At 38.8% G+C, this 20,592-nt stretch overlaps 1 protein-coding gene across 2 annotated transcripts in view; it reads left to right on the top strand.

The window, feature by feature from the left end:
- LOC148069147 (uncharacterized) overlaps nt 1-8,715 on the top strand; it is a 227,021-nt gene extending 218,306 nt beyond the window's left edge. For both annotated transcript variants that reach the window (XR_015713022.1, XM_087803196.1), the window contains one exon: nt 8,469-8,715. The gene's annotated coding sequence lies outside the window, so the exon portion shown is untranslated. The remainder of the gene's footprint in view (nt 1-8,468) is intronic.
- Nucleotides 8,716-20,592: the final 11,877 nt, after the last annotated feature.

Consider the following 20,592-nt stretch of genomic DNA (forward strand, 5'->3'; position numbering starts at 1 on the left):
GTGTGTTCCTGCCGGGGTCCCGGAGCTCCGGACGACCCTCTCACCCCGCCCGTAATGGCCCGTGTAGGAGCCGCCTAATGGGGTGGACGCCAGTGTCAACTTCATTACTTTACATCTTCTTCCTGGAGATGAGAAGTCTCTTCCCATCCTCGCTCGCTCTCGGACCAGGGACCCTCTCTCTCTCTCTCTCTCTCTCTCTCTCTCTCTCTCTCAACCTCAGAGACAGAAATGTAAAACATTTCTGCAAAAGTATTGATGAAATGGAAGCTGAGGTTGGATGGTCGTAATCACTGCAAATGAGGCTACTCAAAGTGCCGATGCGCCCGCTTGTTACCGAGGTCGAACCCCCATGTTTATTCATGCGCTATTTCGGAACGAATCACTGAGAGCTCTTTTTCGGAGTGTTTACAGTCCTGGAAAAAAAATAAAATAAAATATGATGCCTCCCAAAAGTTCACTCGGAGAGCAAACGCCAAGTTGAGGATGGGATCAAACGTATTCCTGCCCCCAAAAAAAGAAACAAAAAATAAACCCCGGAAACTGTGTCGCTGAAACTTTAACAACACTGTTGTTGCTCATCCAAGTTCAACCATGTTTATCGGCTCGAGGTCCTACTCAATCCAGAGTCGAGATCTGATCCATGGATTTCAACCTTTCTTTCTCTTTAGGAACCTTTACATGAACCATGTCTTCAAACTGACGTCTTCACAGGAACCTTTTGAAAGCGTGGTTGAGTCACTGTTGTATCAATATTAACGCCAAAGGACACACGACTAACTATGATGCTTGATTGGAATCTATAATCATGAAAGTTTTTAGATATAGGTTAGTTCACTCACTTTTTCAAAACGACTAAATCATAGCTGCTAAACCGGATCTTGATTCAAGAGCTAAAAGGGATTTAGTCTCAGCCTTTTTGACTACATTTAGTTTAGTTCTTAGAATAGTTTCTCAATAACTGAGTTAACCACGTTACGATAATGACACATACACACACACACACATACAAAACTTTAAATTCATCAGGCAGCCGTTCGATCGATCACTCTGAGAGGAGTCATTGCGAAAATGGTCACTCTGGTGACTCGACTGCTCCCCCTACTGTCAGGAATAGGAAGGGACTCAAAACCATAACCTTAGGTCGATTGGTCCTGTCATGCTTCTCCACGTAAAACCTCTTTCACTCCTCTCTTTGTTCATTTAAAGACTTGGACGGACAGGTTTATCACTTAGCATCTTAGCAACATTTTAGCTCGTTAGCATTGATAACCTATGTCTGATGAAGCTTCATGAAACAGTGTCATTATTTCCATTAGATTCCACTAGATGGCATTCGCTGCACTATTTTCCTTAGTTTTGAACAACTGTTCTAATGAAACATCATTTTTAAAGGGATGGCGCCACCTACTGACCTCTGAACAACATGATACTGTTTCACGAAGCTTCATCAACACATCACTAATGGTGACCCACTGTTATCACATGTCAACTTGTTGTGATTTCCTGTTCTGTGTGAGTCTAGAACTCAGGCTTAAAAAAACAAAGACGCCTCAGTTGTTTTTCCTCGGTCACTCACTGAACATTTCTAACTTCTCGGACGAGCGGGTGAAACCGGGCGAGAGATTAGTTTCCGAGTCAACGGCGGCGTGTGGAAGCACCAGAAGCAGCAGAAGAAGAAGAAGCAAAAAGAGCACAAAACCGACGCTTTGAGGTTCACCAAGTTGCCCGCTTGTGTACGTCCATTGCAGCGTGTTTGTCAGCCATCTTTCATCTCTGAGCCCGTGCCCATGGGCAGAGCGGCAGCAGCAGGCGGCGCAACCCTCTTCTAAAACCGCTAGTTAGCCATGCATATATTCCTATTCTAGTCGGCGCTGCCGGAACAAGACAACAGAGAGCAAACAGAATGACCCTGAAATATTTATCCCTAGCCTCGCTTCGGAGAATTAAGTCTGGTGTCGGGGCAACTCGCAGCCATCCAGCTCCGCTGTGTGGAAGCACGCACACACACACACACACACACGCACACACACACACACACACACGTGGGCACTCAGTGGCGGGTTATGTAGGCTGAGACAAACGGATCATGTAGCATCTTGCAGTCTTGAATATTAAAGGCGGTCAGGGAGGCAAAGCTTTGATTGGGACAATAAAGGCTTGATGAGCAGGATCTTAGAGCATTGCAGAGGCCTGTGTGTGTGTGTGTGGGGGGGGGGTGTGTGTGCATGTGTGTGTGTGTGTGTGTGCGTGAACATGCGTTTGACACAGTGTAGCGGACGCAGCCAAAACCCTCCGTTCATAGCCAGGAGCAGCCCTGCCCTGAAAGTGTTCTCTTGTGTGTGTGTGTGTGCGTGTGTGTGTGTGTGTGTGAGTGTGTGTGTGTTAAACAAGAGAAAAAGTGACCCAGACAGAGCAGATGTGGGTCATGGTGAGGATGGAAAGTGAGTTTGAGCTTCACTGATACTTCTACGCTACTGTGAACCTGAACTGTGCTCAAGAAAATGTTACGTCTTATAAAGAAACAACTTTTTGTACCTCATGCAGATGAGAAGAAGAAATATTGCACCGTTTTTATTAAAGTCGCTTTAATTTATTGTGTTTTCAGGATGAAAAGAATCGCCAGCATTGAAGACATTCTTGTGAATGAATAAGTAAATATAAAGGGTCTGGTTCTGCTCATGTTTTCTGCCTGTTAAACGTTCTTTCTCTCCGGCGTCGGTCATTATGATTGACTGGATCTAGTTTTTCTCTCCTAAATTAAATTGAATATTATATGTTAAATATATTAAAAGATTAACAAATATCCTAATATTATTTAAGATTAATAAAGTTCAACTAACTTAAAGAAATCTTTGGGTTTGTTTCTTTTGACACAATAAAATGTCAAATAATAAGTTCTAAACTGAAAAACTCAAAACACAAAGAAATGTAATAAGAAATGACCAAAAATGTTCTAATATAAAATAAAAAATGCAATAATAAATATTTTAGTAAGTTTTATTGTTTTATTGAAAACACATTTGATGATGAAAAATCTTCTTTATTACTAATACTATTACTTCTACTGCCACTAATAATAATAATAATAATAATAATAATAATAATAATAATAATAATAATAATAATAATAACAATAACAATAACAATAACAATAACAATAATAATAATAATAATAATAATAATAATAATAACAACAATAATAATAACAATAATAATAATAATAATAATAACAATAATTACCTTGTGTGTGTGTATATAAAATATGATATACAATATTCATATATAGACTTAGATATCTAGAATATATATCTATATAAAAGTTTAATTGTTGTGTATAATATATTTGTGATTTACTTCGTATGATCTTCATTATCATAAACTTTACTGCTGCCCTCCTTTCCTTTATCAACTAACTTTGTTCCACCCGGCCTGCACTCTCTTCTTCGCACGTGTTTTTAAAGACCTGACGTGATGTCGTTTGGGGAAAAAAAAAAAAAAAGTTGTAAAAAAGTTGAATCCTCATCCGGCTCCTCGTGAAGATTCAATCAGTGGTGATTGTTTGTCGGCGCCACTCCGAGTTACTTCTGCCGTGGATCCATTCGGAATTATTCCCGCCAACGATCCATTACAGAGTATCTGAGGGGACGTCTGCGATTGAGGCTTCGCCAAAGCCCTCTTTGTTGTACTTATGTAATTGTGGCGTTCGTGGGGAATTTGTATTGAGACAATAACAAAGCACATGTCCGCAAATTAGCTTCATTCTCTCCCATTCAAGTCCTCATTGTGCACAAAGCCGTGGAGGGCTGAGGAGAGTGACTGATTGGAGAGGAGAGCGGACCGACCGAAGTGTGTGTGTGTGTGTGTGTGTGTGGACATATTGGCAGTGTGGTAAAGAAAAGCCTGCTGGATTGTTGGAGCGCAGCAAAGGAAGTCTGCCAGCTTCAACACCACCGGGACCCGCTGACCCCTCGTGCGTGTTCAGCAACACACAACCGGAAGATTCAGGCCACACACTTCTACGCTGCTTTCCATTGTGTATGTGTGTGGGTGTGTGTGTGTGTGTGTGTGTGTGTGTGTGTAGCAGGCCAGCAGATCACCACCTTCATGTCCGGCCGATTCCACATCTCAATAAACGTAGAGATGTTGTTGCTCTTATTTTGAAGAAGATGTTTCCAGCAGCGAAGTTCTAATCAAACTCCTGACCACCAGGGGGCGACGATGCTTTGTTATGAGCAACTAAAAACGATTAAAGATGAGAAGAAGATTGGTTTGTGTTGAAAGTTGTTGAAAAACAAAAACTAAATGAAACATGTATGACGGTAGAGTTTCTTAAATAGAAAATAATTTTTAATTAAAATTTAATTAGTTGATTCATGCTTTAAAAAAACAAACTTATAGTTAGTTATATATAGTTGAGAATACAAACATGCATTTGAACACTTTTTTTATTAAATATATATTTTTGAAGGAAGCAAAATGTTATTTTTCATCAAAGAAACTTTTTCAAATTGTCTAATAAAGAAACAATGTTGAAGTTTAAACACTGAAAAGGCGACTAGAATTGTGGATTCCCTGTTGTTTTTTTAAGAAAGTTTCCCCAAAAAAATCCACGAATTTCTCCATCATGTTCCTCTCACTGAGGTTGGATTGTGGGGGCAGCGGAAGTTGAGAGGTTCAAGTTGTGAAGACCTCTCATCCATGTCTTCACAGAGGTGCTCTCTTAGGTTCTTATCAGAGTGTCCCGGGTCTGCCCCAGGGTCTCCTCCCATCTGAACTCACCTCCACTGCCTTCTGTTGGAGAATCCAGTCTTTCTTGAACGACTGAACCAAGTACAGTGACAAAAAAAACGAATGAATAAATACATTTTGAAGAAATTTAGATCATATCTATAAAGTATATCAGTCCAAAAACATCCTTCTTCGTTTGTTCTAGATGGTTCTGTCCAACTCAGTTGATTGACAGTCCATTAGATAAAGTTACAAGATAAGGGCAAGTAAGTAATAGTTACAGACACTAATGGAAATAAGCAGCTGACAAATGTCTGTTCTCTATTTGTATCTACGACTTTATTCTTTGGTCATACTATTAAAATATTGCTATATTGTATTAGTGTATAATAATTACACATATTTATGTATTATTGTGTGTATTGTTGTATTATTTTAATAATTACCTTTGATATGTTTAATTTAATAATTGTATATATATATATATATATATACATATATATGTTCTTTTTTTTCTGTTTTTGTTTCCACATTACCTCACTTTGGGACAAACGAATGAATTTCTTATCTTATCTTATCTTACAAAGATGGGGTCACCAGATGAGATCAGACAGCTCAATGGAGAGATCTGTCTTCTGGCTCAGCTCTTTCGTAACAGACACGTTGTGTAACCGTTGTTATACACAAGTATACGTGTATATTTCCGAGGTACTGGACCACATCTGTCTCTCATGAAACTACACAAACCCGAAGTGAAACTTCACATTGAGGCGCAGAAAAGGCACCTTGACACAAGGTCTCGCTTTAAGATGCCGTCCCCATCGCGCCGGAGTAATCTTGTCCACACGAGTCCCCCCTAATCTCAAATTACCATGTCTGGAGCCACCGACGAAGAAGCCTTCATTCCCCGACACGCTCACCAGCGCGAACACCTGCTGCTGCCGCGACTTTTTACGTGACTTTTCTCTGCGACGTCGACGCGTCGTTCTTCTCGAGCGTCTTCCCCGAACCACGAGTGGAAGAATCGGAGCGACGCCTCGAGTCGTGAGCCGCCGCTGATCCCCTCGGGCGATTCTGACAGTACCTCACGGCGCCGCCGCTGACCACGAGAAAACTGATGACTGAAGCCTCACGTCGTCCTCCCTCTGTTGGACTTTTTCTTTCCTGCAGAAAAGTGACCAGAAACAGATGTTGAACTCAGGAAGGAGCGAGTCGGCTTCAAACTAGAGACGGATGTCGTTCTGACGCACAAATCAGTTCCACTTGTGAGCGTCGACTCGCACATGTGTAGCAGAGACAGAGGCTCACGACTGATGATGATGATGATGATGATGTCGATGCCCTGACCTGTGAGTGACAGGTGCAGATGCTGAGTACATGATGATGGGGATCAGCTCCTCTAAGTCCAAGAGGTCCAGGTCGGAGATGAGTTGAAGTATGTTTTGGAAGATGCTCTGTTGTTGAGACCACGTTGAAGATCCGATTGATTCAATGAACGCTTTGATTTCTATGATTCTATACAAGCATCTGAGTGTCTTAATATCACAGGGCTGTCAAAAAGTATCTTTTAATATCTGTTGTTATTCATCGTCAGTGTGACGACAAACGCAACTGCATGATTCAACCTCATAATGTGCTAACCCTTGTATTAGCTCATGGTCAATAATAAGTAAGTAATATTTATAGAGCACTAAAAATTACTTACTTACTTACTTACTTTTCCAGACCAGGGTCACAAAGCCCTTAAACAATTAAAACAATACCTGATTAAATATATACTTAAAAGGTCAAGACACCACGATACAGGATTTCTCTCCTCTGGTCCGGAACCGTATGTGAGGAACCATCAGTAGATTCTGATCCACAGACCTCAGAGCCCGAGCTGGGGTGTAAGTCTGGATCAGATCACTGATGGAAGGTCTGACCATGAATAGATCTGAAAGTCAGAACCAGAATTTTAAAGTTGATCCTGAAAGAAACTGGCAGCCAGTGAAAAGTTTTAATGATCGAAGAAATGTGAGTTCTTCTACTAGAGCGGCTCAGAAGTCTCGCTGCAGAGTTCTGAATCAACCCAAAGGCCCGGAAACAAATTTGTTTATTCGGTATCCCTTGAGTTGTTTCTAGGTCAAAGTGTTGTTTTCAGGCTTTCGGGTCACTTTGACCCTGATATACCACAAGGGTTAAACACTCTAAAAGGACATAAATTATAATCATCTGATTAAATTTGACCTATTTACAATAACTTTCACTACTTTTCTGGTCCTGTCCTGTTTTTTCCTGCCGAGGTAGGACTTTTTGAACCAAAACCTCAATTAATTTATGCATGTTTTTAAACTAGTTTGTTTGTTTTTGAGTATTAGAAGTCAAGAGAGATTTCAACGCGTCTTCGCTTCTGCTGTTTCCTGTTTAGTTCAGGCAGTCGTTCAAGTTGAAAAGCAACATCTTGTGGTGGTTAATATTAATGTTTCTGCTTCAGCCCTCCAGACTTTTCTTCAGTACATGAATGAAGTTTTCTTTCGTTTCGCTAACATTAATGTCTTAAATACAAAATCAGTTTTTGTAAATTTCGTTTGTGTATTTTTGAGTCTAAGAAAAAGGTAATTGGTTTACCAGGACTTCAGTAAAGTCCATGAAAGTAAAGCCTGTGTTCTTTATCATCAAGTTGTTAGTTAAAGCTGCTTAAAGTGATCGTTTAACCTGGAATTCACAGTGATTCATTTTCTACCCTCATGTCGACTAAGGGTTGAGATTAATCGGTTCTTTTTTGGATTAATAGAAAAAAAAGTTTGTTAATTTTAATGTAGCGACTGGAGCTCAGTTGTCTTCGTCATCGTCCAAAAAGACACTTAAAAACATCCAAATACCTCCATACTGCTCGTCTGTAACGTCCCTCTTATATTGAAGCCTCAACATGAGGAATTGTTTTTAAAAAAGTAAACAAATCTTTATTTTAAATAGCAATGGTCTGATGAAGCTTCATGAAACAGTGTCATTATCTTCAGAGTCCACTAGATGGCTTCTCTGCACTATTTTCCTTTGTTCTGTTCTAATGAAACATAATTTTTAAACTGATGGCGCCACCTACTGACCTCTAAACAACATGACGCTGTCTCGTGAAGCTTCATCAACACATCACTAGTTTTAAGATCGTTGATAGTATAAGCTTGAAAGCTAACATGCTACACAGACAGGAAGTTGACACTAGCTCGCAATATCTACCTTCGTCATTTTGAACAAAGACATTTTAGCATCAGCCGCTACATTAAAATGAACAAACATAGTTTACTGTAAACCTGTAAATGAACAGATTACTTTGAACACAATCCCAACCCTTAGTCGACATGAGGGTGAGTAGAAAATGAGTGAAATCTTAATCTTGGGTGAACTATCACTTTAAATGCTAACATAATCTTCTAAATTAAATCACTCTTAGACACACTTTTTAAACTCAATTCAGTCTACAACTCATGGCACACTCCTGATCTCACTCCCTCTCAGTGAACTCATCGCTGCTACTTTATATTGTCCATTATTGGAAGACACTCGGTCGCACAGATCGTTCACAACGTTGCTCTTGAGCCAAGCAGCCTAGTCTTCTATAAGGAGGATGTCGGAATGTTCCAGCTAAACATTTAAGAACCGTTTTCCAAACTCCTGTCAGCAGCAACAGGATCTTAGATTCAAGGTAAAATAGGACTTTCTTTTTGATCGACGGCGTTTCTTCTTCTGTGTTTCTTCAGGCTTAAGTAACGGCAGACACTGAGAGAGTGAGAAGGAACATCAAATCATCTTTCTCTCCACCGTCTCCATCCCCGCTCCGGGGCCCTTGAAGGTCCGCATCCTGGCCCCCGGAGCCGTCTTAGAGGGAAGCAGAGGATGAAAAAAGAAGCGAGAGAGTCGGATTTCTCACTCCGCGTTTGATCAGGCAAACCACCGAGTCGCTGGCACCGGACAAAGAGGCTGGATTCAATAAATATGTGGACTAAGCTTCGGCTATTCAGACCCGAGTATTGAATTCCTTATTTAGGTCATTTGGACCAGGCAGGATGGATGCCGCTCAAATCTATAGCTCTTTTTTTTTTTTTTTCCTGCTCTCTGTCTTTGCCCTTCAAAATAAATAGGAGATGAGTGGGTGTGTGAGAAGACGAGCGGAGCGAAGGATTCTTCCCACCCGCCAAAAAAAAAAAAGCGTTTGTGTACTTTGTCCAGAAAGCGAGCGATAAAGAAGGAGAGGAATTACCGCGGGGGCATGAAAGGGAAAAAGACAAATTGAACGGAAACAACTGGAAGCTGTTGAGCGAGCCGGGGAGAGTTTTGACTTCCAGTGGCGGCGAGGTCGAGACGACGGCGCTCTCCTGCCTCCTCGTTTAGCTGGATATTAATTGGCCATTAGATTGAAAAATAGCCTCCACCTCTTTACCTCCCTCTCGCCCGCGCTGCTCTTTCAGAGCTGATTAGTGCTTTGATTTACTAATAAACACAAAGAAGCAGATTAGCGGCGCTGAAGGCGCTCTGGCACCGCGAGGCAGGAGCGATGGCACCGCAACCATGGCATCGACTCGTCTTTAACACTTGGCGTCAGGAGTAGGATGATAGATAAATAGATAGATAGTTTCTAAAGAAAATGTAGATGAATATCTCATCTGATGGTGGGATCTTTCAAGACTAAAGGGGATTTTTAAGTGACCTAATACTTGTGTTATATCAGGGTCAAGGTGACCCAGAGGCCCCGAAACAAATGTTTTTTTTTTTTTTTTTTTATAACAGGCCTTGATCCAGAAATAACAGAAGGGATAAAAGGACACAGAGAAAACTGGTGACTTATGTGGTTCTTTCAAACAGAATTCATATTTAGTGAAAATAAAAATACACACATTCGTAAACTCTGGAAAAGGAATTACAAACAAGGTTTTGCAACAAAATAACAATTTCCTCAACAAATGTACAAACTCTTACAACACATGTACAAACTATTTAAACTAATGTACAAACAATTAAAACAAATGTATTAACTAAAAAAAAAGAAAAGTATAAACTATTTAAACTAATGTACAAACTATTAAAACAATTGTCAAACTATTAAAAGAAATGAACAAACTATTTTAACTAATGTACAAACTCTAAAAATAAATGTACAAACTCTTAAAACAAATGTACAAACTTATAAAAAAAATTGTCAAACTCTTAAAACAAATATACAAACTCTTAAAGCAAATATACAAACTATTAAAACAAATGTACAAACACTTAAAAATAATCTACAAACTCTAACAAAAACATGTAAAAACTCTTAAAACAAACTAACAAACTCTAAAAACAAATGAACAAACTCTTAAAACAAATGTACAAACTATTAAAACAAATGTATAAAGTCTTAAAACACTTGTAAAAACTATAAAAACAAATATACAAACTATTAAAACAAATGTACAAACTATTAAAACAAATGTAAAAACTATAAAAACAAACTAACAAACTATTAAAACAAATGTACAAAGTCTTAAAACACTTGTAAAAACTATAAAAACAAATATACAAACTATTAAAACAAATGTACAAACTATTTAAACAAACTAACAAACTATTAAAACAAATGAACAAACTATTAAAACAAATGAACAAACTATTAAAACAAATGTACCAAATCTAAAAACAAATTAACAAACTCTACAATATAAACAAATGAAAAAACTCCTGAATGGGAATTAAAATTTCCGTAAAACAAAATCTCAATTCCTACAAACAAAAGTACAACCTTCCACACATGGTGTCAGAACTAGGATGATCCCCGCACAGCTAGCTTAGCACCGCTGAAAAAGATACATTTAATTTGTTTCACAAAATTTCCTGAAACAAAAGTACAATTACATTTTATTTGTAAATATATATGTATATATATTTTGAACACGGTACTGGACTCATGTCAATCACAAACCTTAACCCAAACGTTTATCACAACAGACAGGATCCCGAGAGAACAAAATGGCGTCACAAACAAACGATGAAGACGTCAAACCCGAAGACTCGCTGACTGACCACGTCGCCGCTCGTCGCCGCTCGTCGCCGCTCGTCTCCGCCGCCGTAATTGCTTTGACTGAAAAACACAAATCCATCAAACACAACTCAATATCTGGCCGGGACAGATATTTAAGTGAACACAATCTAATTAGAGTATCTGAATGGAGATTTGCATACTGTAATATACGTTATTACTAAGCAATTATTAATTGGCGACGTGCCCGAGAGCGCGGCGCTCGGCGGCGACGGCGGAAAATTACGTCCGGCGAGAGATTCATTCCATTTGGCGTGTGGACATAATTCACTAAATGGCTATTGATTCTCTCCGAGCTGGAATCAGCAGCGACGTCCGCCGTCGCCAGCGACAACACAAATAAAGTTTTCGAATCCGACTTCAAACTCCACAACTAATGGCGACACACGTTACTTCCTGTTTCCTGCTTCATCAAAGTTGTGTTGAGTTACTGGACGTGAAGACATGATGTGTGTGAGAGTGTGTGTGTGTCTGTAGTGTGTCTTTCTGAGTGTGTCATTGTGTAAGTGGGACCAGTGTGACTGTTATGAGAGTGAGTCAGTGTGTATTTTTGAGTGTGTGTATCATAGCACGCCTTTTAGTGTGCAAGTTAGCGCTTGTGTGTTCGAATATGTGTGTTATTGTGCATTAGAATGTGTGTGCTAGCTTGTGTGTGTTGTCTTATGTTTGTTAGTGTTAGTGTGTGTTAGTAAATGTGTGTTAGAATCTGTGTGTTAGTGTGCATTAGAATCTGTGTGTTAGTGTGCGTTAGAATGAGTGTGTTAGAGTGAGTTAGGCTGTGTGTTAGTGTGTGTTCAAATGTGTGTGTTATGTGCAATAGAATGTGTGTGTTAGTGTACATTAGAATGTGTGTGTTAGTGTGCATTAGAATGTGTGTGTCAGTGTGTGTTAGGCGGTGTGTGTTAGTGTGTGTTAGAATGTGTGTGTTAGAGTGCGTTATACTATGTGTGTAAGTGTGCATTGGAATGTGTGTGTGAGTGTGCGTTAGGCTGTGTGTGTTAGTGTGCGTTACGAGGAGTGTGTTAGAGTGTGTTTGGCTGTGTGTGTCGGTGTGCGTTAGGCTGTGTGTGTTAGGCTGTGTGTGTTGGTATATTTTAGGCTGTGTGTGTTAGAGTGAGTTAGGCTGTGTGTTTGTTAGAATGTGTGTGTTTGTGTGCGTTACTCTGTATGTGTTGGTGTGCGTTAGGCTGTGTGTGTTGGAATATGTGTGTTAGTGTGTGTTGGAATGTGTGTGTTAGTGTGCATTTGAACGTGTGTTATTGTTCATTAAAACGTGTGTGTTAGTTTGCATTAGTCTGTGTGTGTAAGTGTGCATTAGAATGTGTGTGTTATTCTACATTAAAACGTGTGTGTTAGTGTGCATTTGTGTGTGTGTGTGTTAGTGTGTGTTAGAATGTGTGTGTTAATGGGTGTTAGAATGTGTGTGTTGGTGTGTGTGTTACCGTGTGTCAGTGTGTGTAGTGTGTCCTTGTTTAACTGGTCTAACCAACAGTTAAAAAGGTGATTAGCTACACAAGGCGTCATCTTTTAAAGTCGCACAAAGACGACATCCTTGGATGTAAAAGCGGCTCCGAAGCTCCGGACTATGTTCCTCATATTTCTCTGCCGCCGAAATGAAAGCGACGTCGTTTTATTTGTTTTCACGCCAGAGACCTCGTGTTGACTCGTCCGTTGAGAGACGCTCGACGTCGCGTTTAACCTGATTTCACGGAAGATCTTTAAAGACGATGGTCCTCCAGACGACACGTGGACAAAACACTCGAAGAAGAAGAAGAAGACGAAGAAAAAAAAGAAGAAAAAGAAAACGAAGAAGGTCGTCTTCTGTGATTAAAAAGAAAATCACCGGATTGGACATAAAGTGAAGTCAGTGGAGACACTTCAGTTTTCACAACAGCCTGCAATTACATTGTTCCACACATAGGGGGAGCCTCAACTTGTTAAATGAATGAAGAGATATTGGGGGGCTTCTCTCCTGCGCCCCCCACTGAGAAAATACATGAACGTTCAAGATCCACTGCTCATGGTGTGGACACGTCACAGAGAAGACGACACCGAGAGCAGAGAGTAATGAAGGAATTGATCTCATCTCTGAAGCTTGACATTTCAACTGAAGCCCCCCCTCAGACCCCCTGACACCCCCCCACACTCTCACCTGAGTTTGCTCTCACAATAAACTCTCTCCACGCTCGACCGTCTTGAACTTTAATTGCCGTCTCGCCGCGTCCGCCGCCATCGCCATCATCTCTTTCCCCCCCCCCTGTCACTGTCACTTTCGGACCGGGCCCAGGTTTTCTTATTTTCACTCACAACTCCGGCTGGTCCCGGGGGTCCGACCCGTATTAGCTTACTTGTTAATACCTGGACGGCTCAGGATCAATAGTTAATCAACAAGTAATGGGATTCCTCGCTCGTCCCATATGATCTTTCAATAAAGACCGAATCTGTCGCTGCACAGACTCGTCCCCCCCGTTCTCCCCTTCTTCCCCCCTGCAACCCCCTGAACCCACCCCACCACCGCCGGCCTCAGAGAGGTGCAGGTCTGGAGAACCTTCTACGTGGACGAGTCGTTTGTTCACAGTTTTCCACAGTGGAGCCTCAACATCTACACTTCAGTTCAGATCATGACGCAACAAGTCTCTCTTCAGGTTGTTACAATGTGTGTGTAGGTGTGTGTTTAAAAGTGTGAGTTATCGTGTGTTTATGAGTGTGTAAGTGTATGCGTGCGTGTGTTTGCAGTTGTGTGTTATCTTGCGTTTGTTAGTGTTAGTGTGTGTCGAATTTGTGTGATAGTGTGTTTTAGAATGTGTGTGTTAGTTTGCGTTAGAATGCGTGTGTTAGTTTGCGTTAGAATGTGTGTGTTAGAATTTGTGTGATAGTGTGTTTTAGAATGTGTGTGTTAGTTTGCGTTAGAATGCGTGTGTTAGTTTGCGTTAGAATGTGTGTGTTAGAATTTGTGTTATAGTGCGCGTTAGAATGTGTGTGTTAGTTTCGTTAGAATGCGTGTGTTAGTTTGCGTTAGAATGTGTGTGTTAGAATTTGTGTGATAGTGTGTTTTAGAATGTGTGAGTTAGTTTGCGTTAGAATGCGTGTGTTAGTTTACGTTAGAATTTGTGTGATAGTGCGCGTTTGAATGTGTGTGTTAGTTTGCGTTAGAATGCGTGTGTTAGTTTGCGTTAGAATGTGTGTGTTAGAATTTGTGTGATAGTGTGTTTTAGAATGTGTGTTAGTTTGCGTTAGAATGTGTGTGTTAGTTTGCGTTAGAATGCGTGTGTTAGTTTGCGTTCGAATGTGTGTGTTAGAATTTGTGTGATAGTGTGTTTTAGAATGTGTGTGTTAGTTTGCGTTAGAATGTGTGTGTTAGTTTGCGTTAGAATGTGTGTGTTAGTTTGCGTTAGAATTTGTGTGTTAGTGCGTGTTAGAATGTGTGTGTTAGTTTGCGTTAGAATGTGTGTGTTAGTTTGTGTTAGAATGCGTGTGTTAGTTTGCGTTAGAATGCGTGTGTTAGTTTGCGTTAGAATGCGTGTGTTAGTTTGCATTCGAATGTGTGTGTTAGAATTTGTGTGATAGTGTGTTTTAGAATGTGTGTGTTAGTTTGCGTTAGAATGTGTGTGTTAGTTTGCGTTAGAATGCGTGTATTAGTGTGTGTTAGAATGTGTGTATTAGTGTGCGTTAGAATGTGTGTGTTAGAATGTGTGATACTGTGCGTTAGAATGTGTGTTACTGTGTGTTAGAATGTCTGTGTTAGAATCTGTGTGTTAGAATGTGTGTGTTGGTGTGTGTTAGAATGTGTGTGCTAGTGTGTGTTGGAATGTGTGTGTTAGAATGTGTTAGAATGTGTGTGTTAGTGTGTGTTTCAATGTGCATGTTTTAATTGTTACGCATTATATTGCTAACTATTATTGATAACTTCCGAACTATCTGGTAAGTATTCAATTTTATTCTCAGTAAAAAATATATGAATAATAATAATAATAACAATCATTAATTTATTAATCTTCTTTTTTTATCATACATTAGATATAAAGGTTTTAATTCAATTTCTCAGATATTTCTTCTGAAATACTTTATTTCTTATGGATAAAATGTATATTTTGATTAACAATATAACAACAATATTTAAACAGTTTATCAGATAAATTACTAAATTAAATTTTAAATGATTAATAATAATAATAATTATAATTAATTCAAAAACAGTGTAGGCTTTAAAACAGTTAAATCTCTGATTTGATTTTCTTAAGAACATTGTGTTTACATTTTTAGTAATAATGTTTCTGTACAATATTGGTACATTACATGAATTTTCTACGTGACTTATTATTCCGTCTTTTAGTTTTAGTGGATTTAAAATAGATAGTAGATTTAACAATTACACGTTTCTCATCGTGGACCACCAGGGGGCGATGAAATAAACTCTGAAATTAGCTGGTATTAAATAATAATATAACAGTAAACGCAAATGTGTGTGTTGTTGCTGTTTTTAGGGGCAAATATAATGAATAAACGTGAATGTTAGCTTCAACGTGTTAGCTTCAAACTGTTAGCTTCAACCCGTTAGCTTCAACGTGTTAGTTTAAACCTGTTAGCGTCAACCTGTTATCTTCAACCCGTTAGATTCAACCTGTTGGGTTCAACGTGTTATCTTCAACCCGTTAGCTTCAACCTGTTAGCTTCAGCGTGTCATCTTCAACCCGTTAGCTTCAACCTGTTAGCTTCAGCGTGTTATCTTCAACCCGTTAGCTTCAACCAGTTAGCTTCAGCGTGTTATCTTCAACCTGTTAGCTTCAACGTGTTAGTTTAAACCTGTTAGCGTCAACCTGTTATCTTCAACCCGTTAGATTCAACCTGTTGGGTTCAACCTGTTATCTTCAACCCGTTAGCTTCAACCTGTTAGCTTCAGCGTGTTATCTTCAACCCGTTAGCTTCAACCTGTTAGCTTCAGTGTGTTATCTTCAACCCGTTAGCTTCAACCTGTTAGCTTAAACCCGTTAGCTTCAACGTGTTAGTTTAAACCTGTTAGCGTCAACCTGTTATCTTCAACCCGTTAGATTCAACCTGTTGGGTTCAACGTGTTATCTTCAACCCGTTAGCTTCAACCTGTTAGCTTCAGCGTGTTATCTTCAACCCGTTAGCTTCAACCTCTTAGCTTCAACCTGTTAACTTCAACCCGTTAGCTTCAACCTGTTAGCTTCAACCTGTTATCTTCAACCTGTTAGCTTCAACCTGTTAGCCATCAGGTGCTCCCAACTTTTAATTATCGAAACTTACTTGTTCGTGGTTCAAATTTAATGAAATACTTAATTAGCTTCCTGTATTTTGAAGTCCTGGCAGTGCTGAGACGCTCCCGCCTGCAGGTGAAATGTGTTTATTCAATTAGAGATATAAAGTATGTGGCGGAGCGCGTCGGCTAATCGCCGCGGCGCAGACGCGTCTTTGTGCGAACGCTTGTTTACTCTCTCGCACAAAGGACTAGAGGGAGAATCAAAACCTCCGCCGACATAAAAGTGCTTTTGTGAAGCATCTGATCAATATTCTACTTTTGTTTCTGACAAGCCAGAAGAAAAACACATTTGTAATCAAAGAGGAATCATCGTTTTCTCTGACGGACTTTGAAAATGTGGTCGCCTTCGAACAAGATGGCCGACGAAGCCGTCAGTCAGCGCGAGAGAGACCGGCTCGTTCAGAAGCTTCTCCGACGATTCTCAAGTCAGTTTAAAAATCTTGGAGTTAAACCACGATTTCTGAGCACACGTTTGTGTTGTGTTGTGTTGAACACAATTATATGTTGTGTTTGTGGATTGGCGCTTGTGTAGTCGAGGTGCCACACAACGCAGTTTGGACCTCGGGGGTAAAAACACAAGCACCATCATTAATGAATGAATCACATTTTACTAAATGTGTTTGTCTATTTTTATTTGTCCACTCTTAAGAGTTTGTTTCTTTGCCCAAGGACAAATGTTTTGTTCATTTTAATTCAGTTTTGTGAGTATTTATTGTCCCGAATAATTAAAAATAATCAGAAATAAATAAACACTTTAGTCTCAAAACATAAAGTCCTTGTCCTTCCGTGCTCTAGTGGTGATGAAGTGACACCGTTTGTGTATTTATGGTGACAAAATTACTTCTAGATATCATGTGTGTACGATAGTGATGTGTTGATGAAGCTTCATGAAACAGTGTCATGTTGTTTAGAGGTCAGTAGGTGGCGCCGTCAGTTTAAAAATGATGTTTCATTAGAACAGTTGTTCAAAACAAAAGGAAAATAGTGCAGAGACGCCATCTAGTGGACTCTGACGATAATGACACTGTTTCATGAAGCTTCATCAACACATCACTGGTCTAAGATGTAAGTGAATCTGCTGATGGGTCTAAAGTCAGAGGAAACTCAAAATGGCGGATCTTAGAGGCGCAATTTTGACTTTATATCATTTAAAAAGATAAAGATTTGGATTATGTCAACAGATCCTTCAGTGCTAGACGGTAGTGATGTGTTGATGAAGCTTCGTGAAACAGTGTCATGTTGTTTAGAGGTCAGTAGGTGGCGCCATCAGTTTAAAAATGATGTTTCATTAGAACAGTTGTTCAAAACAAAAGGAAAATAGTACAGAGACGCCATCTAGTGGACTCTGACGATAATGACACTGTTTCATGAAGCTTCATCAACACATCACTGGTCTAAGATGTAAGTGAATCTGCTGATGGGTCTAAAGTCAGAGGAAACTCAAAATGGCGGATCTTAGAGGCGCAATTTTGACTTTATATCATTTAAAAAGATAAAGATTTGGATTATGTCAACAGATCCTTCAGTGCTAGACGGTAGTGATGTGTTGATGAAGCTTCATGAAACAGTGTCATGTTGTTTAGAGGTCAGTAGGTGGCGCCATCAGTTTAAAAATGATGTTTCATTAGAACAGTTGTTCAAAACAAAAGGAAAATAGTACAGAGACGCCATCTAGTGGACTCTGACGATAATGACACTGTTTCATGAAGCGTCATCAACACATCACTGGTCTAAGATGTAAGTGAATCTGCTGATGGGTCTAAAGTCAGAGGAAACTCAAAATGGCGGATCTTAGAGGCGCAATTTTGACTTTATATCATTTAAAAAGATAAAGATTTGGATTATGTCAACAGATCCTTCAGTGCTAGACGGTAGTGATGTGTTGATGAAGCTTTGTGAAACAGTGTCATGTTGTTTAGAGGTCAGTAGGTGGCGCCATCAGCTTAAAAATGATGTTTCATTAGAACAGTTGTTCAAAACAAAGGAAAATAGTAATAGAGACGCCATCTAGTGGACTCTGACAATAATGACACTGTTTCAGGAAGCTTCGTCAGACCATCACTACTAGATAGTTTTGGATAGTACGAATGCTTCGATAGTACCGAGTATTCGAATCTACTTCGTCTTCCAGTGCCAAGTATTAGTACTGACGCCAGATCAAAGTTTAATAATGTATAATAATAACTTGTTAAGTGTTTTTTTTTTTTGCACCTAAAATGACTTGTTATTTATTTTCTCCGTATTAAAATGAACCAAACGTTTGTATCGATACCGACTCTGCTGCCAGACGTTCTACTGGACGCCACACAAACTGATCGAGTACCAAAGTGGTTTCCGACCACATTTCAAGTCGAGTCGACAGATACAGACGTGGATCCTCAGTAAATTCCTGGTCTACTAAAAACAATCTTAAGATCATAAGCAGCGTTGGCCGTCTGCGCCTCGTTTATTTATATCGAGGAACAGATGACGGATTTGGCTGCGAACCCACATGAGAGTGACAGACAGACGTGGCGGCGCTTCACTCCTGTTCTTTGTTTGGAGATCCACGTCAGAATTAAAGCCTCCTTCATTTCTGATTATTGCACTTCAGGGTTTCTGGGAACAGGAGCAGCCTGGTCACACAGAGGTACGTCGAGGGAGTGCGAGAGTCAGCCCAGAAATACAGAGAAAATTACTTTAAACCATCAAGTTCCTCATTTATTGTTCAAAATTCAAGTTCAGTGAGAGAACCTCACTTCCTAATAGATAAAACATCAACAATTTGACTTTTGTGAACGTCATTTTTCAAAAGAAAAGCGGGATTAAAGATTAAAGCGGGATAAATATTTTCTATTTTCTATTTCTATATTAACACTATTTTAGGGCCACGTCACCAATTGTGAAGGTTGTGATCGGAAGTTCAACAAAAAGTCCAACATAAAAAAGTCTTAATTTAAATGGAAGCTTAAATTACCTTTTTAAAAAAAAAAAAAAAACTCCCACAATTTAACATGTAATTATTGCAATAAATTAACAAAAGTTTAATCTTAATGTATCTGTATTTATCTTTAAATTAATACAGTAAATATATCAGTAACATGTGCTCATTTAACACATAAAAACAATATTTTTTAAACATTATTATTATTATTTAATGATTTAGAGACAAAAGGAAATACTTACATTTTTAAGAGGTCATTACATTCATTAGTTCTGACAAAAAAATACAAAATTTAAAAAAAGATAAATAAAAAAACAACAACAAATAGCTGAAATGAAAACAAACAAGATAATAATACATTATTATTATATAAAAAACTAGATGCCAAGAATTGAAAACAAACAGGATAAAAATACATATTATTATTATGATTGTTATTATTATAATTATTTAATTAATTAGAGATAAAAAGCAAATTATTTGCATTTTATTTTAATTTTTTATAGCTGTTGGCAATGACAAAAGATTAACATTAAAAATTAAAAAATAAAATAAATAAAAAAACCAAGCCAAGGAACGAAAACACTTTTTTATTTATTTTAATTATTTGTTTAATAAACATCAATTATTTTAAAATGACATTACATTTAATAGTTTACATTACATTTAATTACATTAAAAATACTTAATAAAAAACAACTAGATGCCAAGAAACAAACACAAATAAAATAGTGATAGATTATTATTACTTTAATTAAAGAAATGACAACTAAAATTACATTATGTTTAATAGTTTACATTAAATGAAAATACATTAAAAATACTAAATAACAAACAACAACTTAGATGCCAAGAAATGAAAAAAAAATAAAAATAAATCATAATTACAAAAAAATGAAATCAATAATTAACAGAAGGATGAACTAAACTTTCGATTCATTCACGATCAGTTCCATTGATCCACTCCGACCACATGAGAACAAATACTGGACTAGTTGTGGCACCTGGAGTTCTTCTTCTCCTGGGTCTGTCCAGCACCGGCGGAGCCTCCGGCTGACCAAGATCCATTCTCTGTTCTGGACCACCTGAGCCGGGCCAGGGGGGGCCGGTGTTGATTGGACACCTCAGGATCTCCATAAGTCTGGAGCAGGGCCTGGAGAAGAACCTCGGTGCTGTCAGTGGAGGCAGCAGTTATAAGTGTTCGGCTCCGGACGCTACAGGCTGAACCTGGACCGGGCTGGTCCATCACCGTCGGCCTCAGGAGGTGCTGACCCGACTTCCTGCTCCGACAGACGCTCGGACATTCATGACGCTCCGAGGGGTTGAATCCTGGCGAGGAATCAACTCAAATGTACTCTTGTTTTTTTGATAAATAATTAAGAATATATTTTATTTGCAGATAAATAAAGTTGTTTTTTTTCTACTACTTCTTCTCGCAATATAAAGATATATGTTTTTTTTATTGATATACAGTATTTGGTTTACTATGATAAAAACTTGTAACAATATTCTGACATCTTTTCTCATTTTTTCAACCTTAATTATTATTTTTAAATAAACCATTAAAACAAAAACCTTGTGAAAGTTTAACAGAAGAAGTTTGACGTG

The sequence above is a fragment of the Callionymus lyra genome, chromosome 11, assembly GCF_982586985.1.
Source record: "Callionymus lyra chromosome 11, fCalLyr1.hap1.1, whole genome shotgun sequence".
Classification (NCBI taxonomy): Eukaryota; Metazoa; Chordata; class Actinopteri; order Syngnathiformes; family Callionymidae; genus Callionymus; species Callionymus lyra.